Below are 9,362 nucleotides of genomic sequence, written 5' to 3'. Positions count from 1 at the left end.
CGCCCCGTTTGCGCAACGTAGGGAGAACCCTGCAAAGACGGATCTTTTATATAGTTTCTAAGACATTTCTGATCACATACACTAATTGTAAGTGATATAAAATGTTCGAGATGAACTTAAAAATCATAATCATTATCCAGTTCTTCAATATCCTCATCTGCACCTTCTCCATCGTCTAACTCAAAGATGGATGCCTGGTTCTCACAGTCTGGCAGTCTGCACATATCATTGTATTTCAGTCGGTTTGACAAACACACAAATTTTGGTAGTGAACACATCCTTGTACAATTGCAGGCCAATAGATCAAGGACCGCCTCGGGTGCTGGCTGACCATCCATCCAGTGCACCACCAACTGTTCAACTCCTTCCTTCTCAATCTTCCATCTTCGGCCAACAGGACTTGGTACTTTCGGGTCCTGTTCAAGACATCGTCTCCATATTGCAGCCTGGTAGTTGGCTCTTTGTGCGTGTTTCACTATGCATTCCCGGCATGGTGGAAGCTGGTGGCTCTCTATCTCACCTTTCTTAGCACAGAATAGGTCGTACCTGAGATCTTAATGGATGATGCCGTTGGTGCATAGAGGAGGCAGGTAAATGCCTCTAGTTTGTCCATCAATTCTGGGGAGAGGTCCCATATATGACCCAACTCTAGGAATATGTCCTGGGCTTCCCTGTTGCTGGTCAACAGTTTCAAGGCACTTGCCTTCCCTTTGCCTGCAAACGCACTGACAGTGTCACATCAAGTATACGCATGCATCCCAATGAGAGCCCTACAGACATCTATGCCAACAGTGGCAGAAACCTTTATGATGTCAACGAGCCTCATCCGGGTTCTAGTTCCACATTTCTGGAATAGTGGGTCTCCAATCTTGTCATGAAATGTCAAGAACATTATGAAGACGTCTGTGTTATTTGAGCAGATCACTACAGCCTGATAGCCCTCTCTTGCTGCATGGGCAGCATGGAGAAGTAGGCGCCCATCTGCTTGTTCATGTTGGCACTGAAGGGCTGGCACCTTAATGATGATTCTGTAACATTTGTCATTTACAGTTGCATGTAGAACCTTCCCCTGTAGCTTTTCTCTGTATGTTGGTTTCCTCCATTCACCGACTAAGAAGGCAATGAAACTGGTCTTGTTATTAACTGTGCTCAGGAAACTCCTCCACTGCCTCACAATCTGTGTGCCTGTGATGCTTTGCAGCTGATGGCCGGTCTCTCCACCTCGTAGTGATCTAGCTCTCGCTGTTTGTGATAGAGTTCTCCCTGTATGTTTCAAACACAACATCTATTCTGTCACTCTCAGCTCCTTCTCTCAGTGCCATAGACAGAATTGTAGTGGCGACATCTCCAAAAGTAACTTGATCACGTTGTACTCTTTGGGCTAAGTTCATCCTATCGACCATTGAAGCCAAGTTACTTGGAAGTAGCTCTGCCATTGTAACATTCGTCTGCAAAGTTGTGGCTAAAGTAGCCTTGTTGGTCTTTTGCAGCAATCCATCTGGTGTGGACAGGGCCCATGGCAATGGCCCAAGGGGATGAGAGAGGATATCCTCCATCTGGAGATTGCGTCCTTGTGCTATCACTATGATGCGACCAAACAAAGATCTGTCTGCCTTCAAGAGCGTCACCCTCCCACTTGATTTTACTTCCTTCTTCTTACACATATTGCTGAGTGTCTTCAGCCTGTTAGTTTTTATTGGATCATGGAATTTCTTTGCAGGTGGGTCTCTCTCTAGTCTTTCATCCTTAAATGTTGCATAGGTTTGCTCACCGATGTCATTTGCCTTCAACAGGTCAGGGGCAATGTCACTGGGTGCTGCCTTAGCAGTAGAGATGCTAAGGAGGTCCTGCTTCTACGCAAATGGGTTGACTCAATCTTTCATGAGGTCAACAACTGCAGACACGGCCTCCTCATCTTTTTGGATTCTTGGGCGCTGTAGTTCTGTATGGCAAACTTTTGATTTGTTAGTACTTACCTTGCACCATGTCTCTTAACTGTCCCAGAAATGCATTGCGCTAATCGGCTGTTATGTAGTACCGTTTGATAGCTCCAGCTTTCAGGCTGAACCAAGCTGTGCCTCCAGGAGTCTGGGTGTCTTTGTTTACTGTGACCTCAGTGGTCTGGTCCACAGGAATCCGCCCAAAGGGGTCGTTGCTAGACAATCTGTACTGAGAATAGCCCTCACATGAGGATTCTTCGTGGCAAGATTTATCATCTGAGCAAAGTATGGGGACATGTACCTGGCATAGTTCAACTTATATTTATACATTATATTCATACATAAAATCATGAATCTTCAAATCGTTTAATATGTTTCTTATCATCATATTTGTAGCCTGTATGCAAGAAAATCAAAAGTAACAAATTTTCCTTGACGTGATGCGGCCATGATGCTGAGGCGCTCCGAGGATTGACACTTTGTGTCTTCCAATCACAGCCTTTTACATTTTTAAAGATGGGGACCCATTGGACCACCAAATCGCTGATCTCAGGAACTAGGGCATTCTGCTATGTTAGAACGGTTTCCTACGATAGAGTTTGCCACAAATACGAAAATAACACACTGTTTAGCGCACTGCGTTACGTCATTCTATCGCATTTTCGTATCTTCGTAATCAGAATAAGCCCCGCCTTCTTCGTTGATGGACATGAATGGAGCGTCATCGACGTGACCAGTTACTGTATCTACTGTCTTTCGCCAGCCTGTTTACTTTTTGTAAATAATGAAATGCCCGGCCGATGCATTTCGCATCGAAGTGGAAAATTTTTGGCATTTTTACTCGCTGTCGGAAGTGAACGAGTGCGTCATTCATTGAACATTGAAGTTTTTCTTAAAATTAAATAATTCCGAAAATCCCTAACCGTGCTACTCGATTGTTTTAGCCAATGAACGTAGCTGTGTGTGTGACGTCTTGCCCGCGCGCTCTGATGGTGTTCTGCGATAATAACCTCGTAATTTCTCAGCATTTCTTAAGGTGCATGGAACATTTTACCAATTTTGTGGTGTCAGTTAGTCACGGATATGTCACAGTAAGTACTAACCGTATATGTTTCACATACGTTCACCTATTTTGCACACAGGCGGTCGATCATTGTGAAATCTGTCTGTGAATAAATTTATTTTTATTCGAGACGCTTCCAAGTTGCTGTGCTTTCAACATCTTGCTACGTCAATGCACGTGGCGTCAAGAGCTGCACAAAACTCAACACCGTTTCATCTCTGTTTATGTTTGACGCCCTGATATGCGTGCATTGACCAGTGAGGGGCGTGCAATGTTAAGAGGGAGACATTTTTCTTTGGGGTTTCCGAAAAACACAATTCCACTTGACAATTTCATGGGCCATTTCAATTAGAAGCCTCTTGCATAATGCGCCCCAACAAGCCCTTTCGACTGACTAGGCAAGAAATTCTCAAAGGTCTGTATATTGCTCTTATTAGCCGCCGGCTTAGTTCATTATTTCGAACAAAGTCTTCATTGTTATCTTCTAACACTACAGACCAATCTCCTGTTCCGCAAGTGGAGACGTGCTGCCGGGCTCGTCTCCACTAGCGGACAGGCGCTTCACACTTGAAATCCCGCGGTCGCGCTGACATATCCACAGGAACTGCGCGTGCTCTCATCCGCGCGCAGCGACCCCCCCCCTCCCACCCCTCTCCGCTGATCAACAGCAAAGCTGTGCACGCAATCTTGTTATCATGTCTCTCTGGATTGTCTGGCATTTTTGTTTGGGCGGGTGGGGTAAACAATTATAGCATAAACAGTTATTAATTTGTACATCTACTTGGTTTAGCAATAAAATTACTCTCCACTTCATGTATATTTAAACACTGGTATCACTAGTTAGTGTATGCGCCAAAATGCACTTCTGCGTACACCTTTATGAAAACAATTAAACTCATATGTTCTGTATGTATCAGTCACTGGACTATCTGCGCTCTGTATGAATTGCAAACACTATGAGTGAGAGGATGAGAGATCAGGGCGATGAGATGATAGTTCTCTCTGTGATACGCGTTGACCTGTGCTAAGCCGTGGCACGTTGTTCTGGATTACTCAGCCAGTTCTATTTGGATGGGGTTACTAAAACAGCTAATAGCACAAAAAAGGCTACCAATCACTGCAATGCAAGTGTGGAACACCACATTTGTTTTTCTATTCTGTAATTTTAAGTCCTACAACAGCAAAAAGTTGGTACGTAAACTGGTAGCCATAAGTTGTTCATAGTATCAAGAGTAGATAATATAACATTATTATAACATTGTTATTATCTACTCTTGATAGTATATGAACTAAAAAACAGTCCCTGGAATTTTTTTATTTTGGAAGTTATGGCGTTTGGTTTACGATACTGTTGTATCTTACAAAACATTATCTCCAGATTTTTCGTGCATCTTTTATCAATTATTGCCTAAAATAAAACAACAAAAAAATTCCTGCCGAATTGTTTTTGAGTTAATTACCTCATATAACAACTTATTTGTGTTTAAATGTAGCGTCCAAACACTGCTGTTTTGAGACAATAAGACAACAAAGCATTTCTTTGTATAAATTTTGCGTCACGGTTAATTAAGCGATGAGGTTTTTTTTACGATATTTTCTTAGTGAACGCTTAGAGAGACACTCTTTTATATTAATATAATATATGCGTCTTGTAATGAATTTGAGTTGAGGCAGTCTATGTTGCAATGCCTTTAACAGCCGGTACATTTTGAGAATCTTGAATGTACAGCCTGACAGTATCTCTGTCATATAAACACGAGGTGTTAACACACAACAAAAAGCTACCATCGATGCCATGCTGATAACATTATTTTCTAAACTCTTAGTGGTTGTATGCCTTGCCATAAAATCACATGAGGAATTATTCCCTTCAGATGCGTACGATGGCCCGAAATTATGCGCCGGTCTGGTCGAATGCCCTATAACACCGAAGCCGCTACCTCTACCCCGCCTAATGATGACCACAAAACAAAACACACACACACACACACGCACGCACGCACACACAATACACACGCACGCACCGCACGCCGGCACGCACGCACACACACACAGCACACACACACACACACACACACACACAGCATGCGACTACGTTAACCTGCGGGTGACTTCGCGTGCTATATTTTGGGGCCGAAACTCTTAAGTGAAATGAAACTGAAAGTTGTGTGCGCACAGTACTAAGAACGCATCCAGAGTCGTGGTTTGCAGTTGCCCCCTCCTGACACTACACCTGTTTGCACATAGGTTAAGCAAACACAGGAGATGCTACAAATGATAAGCAATGTGATGAACTACGCTGAACAAAGCAAGGCTGAGCAGTGATACATGCACATTTATTTCGTAAGATTTGATCAAGGATTATTACCGTCGTCGTAGGCTTGCTGAAAAATTCCCGTGCGGCTTACCGAATTGAATTCGTCATTCCAACAGACAGCCAGTATAGCGAACTTTGACGAAGGCATTGTTTAGGGACCTCTGTCGCTGCCACCACAGCTCCCCTGTACTGACCTCCCTGCCCACGCACACTGTCCACCCGTCTGATTGAACTCTTCTCTGACCACCACGGTAGGACCGTACCATCCACCACAGTGTAGGACTCCATCCCCACCACAGTGTAGGACCTCCCTTGGGCGACCTAGCACTATTCAGGGCGACGCTCGTCTACGAGCAGTGTGAGGCGTGCTTCCAGCCACAGTGGGACCTTCCGTCCGACCACAGTGTGGGGGATCCGTCCTTCACGCACGGAGGGGGGTGGTGGTGTAGCGCGTCCCCCTTCGGAGCCAGCAGGGTGTGGAGCCTGCCGTGCCAGGGGGCACAGTGTGGGGACCTCCTTCATCCACATGTGGACTCCCTCGCCGGACAGGTGTGTAGTAAGCGCGTCGCTCGCGAGCGAGCATGGGGTAGGCAGCCTCCGAGCCACACTGTGTGTACTGCCGTCACCCAGCTGGGTGACCCGCGGTGCACCATCATGTGTAGCGACCGCCTCGCACCACTGGGTAGGACGTGCCATCACACAGTTGTACTGCTGGGCGACCACAGCTGTAGACTCCCTGGCAGCCAACGTGGGCTGGACCTCCGTCCACCACAGGTGTGAGGAGCCTTCGGCCTCCACACGAGTGTGCGATCGTGCGCCTCGCGAGGCAGCGTTGGAGCCGTCGTCAGTACAGGTAGGAGCCTCCCGTCCACCAGCAGGTGTGCGAGCCTCCCTGCCAGGCGCTGGTAGGACTCCGCCCCAGGCAGTGTAGCCTGCCCCCTCCACAGAGGTGTAGGAAGGCCTCCTCCACACAGGGTAGGACCTCCCTCCACACAGTTGTAGGACTCGTCTCACCACAGTGTTCCCCAGGTAGCTCCGCGTGCCACTGCCGCGGTCTGGTGCTGACCTCGTCGACCGACATGTAGACCGTCCGCTGGACGGAGGCAGTGGTAGGGAACACCCTCCACCACACTTGCTGGATGGTTAGCGCGTTCCTGCGCGGATGCACTGTAGGACTCCCGTGGCGAGCTCACCCAGGTGTGGACCGGTCCCGTTCCACCACAGTGTAGGACCTCCCTCCACCACAGTGTAGGACCTCCCTCCACCACACTGTAGTACCTCCCTCCACCACAGTGTAGGACCTCCCTCCACCACAGTGTAGGACCTCCCTCCACCACAGTGTAGGACCTCCCTCCACCACAGTGTAGGACCTCCCTCCACTAGTGTAGGACCTCCCTCCACCACAGTGTATGACCTCTCTCCCCCACAGTGTGGGACCTCTCTCCACCACACTGTAGGACCTCTCTCCACCACAGTGTAGGACCTCCCTCCACCACAGTGTGGGACCTCCCTCCACCACAGTGTGGGACCTCCCTCCACCACAGTGTAGGTACTCCCTCCACCACAGTGTAGGACCTCCCTCCACCAGTGTAGGACCTTCCTTCACCCACACGTACGTGTCTTCTGTGTGTAAATAAGTCACAGCTGCTAGTCATCGATCAGGCGAGTAGAGTACACACTCTGACTTCTATTGTTATCAGAAGCGTTCTGTGTCTTTTACGAACGAGGATGAGGGGCGGGCTATATAGCGGCGTGGGACATCGATTGGGTGGGCTCAACGTACTGTGTGCTGTAGCTATTAATTAATAACATTGTGGTTTGTTCTACACATCGATGATTTCATGCGTTGATGATGAGCGCTGTGTGTGTGTGCATGTGCGTGTGTGCGTGCGTGCGTGTGTGTGTGCGTGCGTGCGTGTGTGTGTTGTCAGAAATCGATTGGTGTCAGCGGCGATCTATTGTGAACCTGTGTATCAGAAATGTGTGAATCGCTATATTATTTGTGTGCTGTCACCTGTACTGTCAAAAATACATTTCTGGAAATTGTTTTTTTTTTAATTCCGCCGTCTCGTGACTTCACAGACCGCTCGGGCGAGCGTACGTACGTGCGTGCGTGCGTGCATCCATCTGCGTGCGTGCGTGCGTGCGAGCGAGCATCTATCTATGTGCGTGCGTGTGTGTGAGTGCTCGGGATTGCTTCTGTGTATGTGGATGTGTTCGTACGTCCTTATTTCCTTCTTCAGTAGCTCTGTATAGGCATAATGACACATTCAGTGTACTATACTGTCGTTCACCCCTACGCGCTCTCTCCCACCAGGAAGTGTACATTGGCTGCCATGCGCTTGCTACGCACAGGGTGCATGCACTACTCTGGGGGTTAGGTGTACTATAATGCAGTTTATCACCGCGACTCATACGGATTTGTACATTTTGGATATTTTTTCGCGATTCAAAATGAAAGTGCCCAGATGATAATTCCGTAACGATATCTGTGTGGCAGTAGTGTAGCATAGGTGCGCGACCGGATCTAGGTGACGCGTGGGTGGTAAGCGGATGTGGTGGATCAGTGGGTGGGGTTTTCGTGAGTATTGTTGTGGTATTTTTTCGTGAGTGGCGTGTCCGTCAGCATGACGATCGACGGCACTGCGACGCCCCGAGGCCGTCCTAACGCATGCCAAAATTCACCAGGGCTGCCATAAGTTGATTCTCAACTACTTAGGGAATCTAGGGCCATATGATAACATCTGTCGTTTTCTTTACGACCACAAGAGCTTTTTTTACAACCATAGAATGGTTTTGTGTACCACAGAGTCACTTTATACAGGTAACCGAATATAGAAGATATAATATAAAGGAATCGGGCGAAGCAGCGGGTAAATACACCACCTGACTCGTTAAAAATGTCATTTAAAAGCAATCAATTATTTTAATAATTACAATTAGAAACTATACATGCGGTGTTACTACGCATTCAAAGTTTAGTTCAAAACAATGCCACAACTCATATCGGATCATTAAATTCCCGGTAGGTCGCGTGTATTCTGTTGGTGGTACTGCTACCTAAGTAGTTTCCCCGAGTGAAGGGTTACATATAGGTAGAGCTATGTCGATTGAAGATGAATCCACGTGTCACTGACGGCGGAAAATCTATTACTAAAATGGTCAACGGCAGTGATGACAAAAATCTACTGTGTGGAGGCAAGGATCAGCCGGTGAGGCGGGTAAGACACAAGTCGTTACTGCCTGACAGAGAGAGGATTTGCCTTTAAGAGGGAATGTGGAGGTTTTCACACACCACCCTTCGCTAAATTATGGCATCCTAAATACGCCTATTTCGTGAGGTGGGGTTGAGGAACTTGCGTGGTTTAGAAAGGAAACCTGCCCTTTCTTTCGGATCGGTAAATTTATTTGTTGTTCGTCACCCTCCCCACACGTAACACCGCTTTGGCCCTATAAGAATGGTTCTTGTTTGGGTTATTAGGGAATGTGTTACCGTGACTATGTTGGGCGTATTGTAGCATGGACTGTCGCACGCTCCCGCTGACCAGTGAATAGAATACCTGGTCAGGTATCAGCGCAGCGACCACCGCAAGGACATCTCAGTGCTCGAAATTTCGCCCGGAATTTCTCCGACGTTGTGGATTTCGCGTGTACTTGTACCGCGTAGTGCTAGACGCCGATTCGCCCGCATTGGCGTTGAACGTTTGTGTCAACATTTTGAGGAATTTATTTAGCGAGGTTTTCTGCGTATCGGTCACTGTTGTGAGTTTGCGAGGAGAAAGCGTCATCCACACGTACGTTTATTGCACTCATGGAGTTAGCTTTATGGCCATGTAAGAACTGTTGCGAAGTGAAGCGGCTGAAGGGCTGTTTTATGTATAACTATTGTAGTAGTTCCACGTTCGTAATGACGCGAGACGTTTCAACTTGTACCGCTTTGAAGGTTTACACGCCACTAATGATTATATGTGGTTTTACGAACCCGTATCGGTTATACTACGTCTCTCTCTCTCTCTCTCTCTCTCTCTCTCTCTCTCTCTCT

General features: G+C 47.2%; 1 protein-coding gene across 2 annotated transcripts in view; it reads left to right on the top strand.

Annotated features, from left to right (window-relative positions):
• LOC106812735 overlaps positions 1-9,362 on the top strand; it is a 42,483-nt gene that overhangs the window by 26,442 nt on the left and 6,679 nt on the right. The gene's annotated exons all lie outside the window — the stretch shown is intronic.

This window comes from Priapulus caudatus, unplaced genomic scaffold, assembly GCF_000485595.1.
Source record: "Priapulus caudatus unplaced genomic scaffold, Priapulus_caudatus-5.0.1 Scaffold680, whole genome shotgun sequence".
Lineage (NCBI taxonomy): Eukaryota > Metazoa > Priapulida > Priapulimorpha > Priapulimorphida > Priapulidae > Priapulus > Priapulus caudatus.
This window is presented reverse-complemented; position numbering and strand designations above follow the sequence as displayed.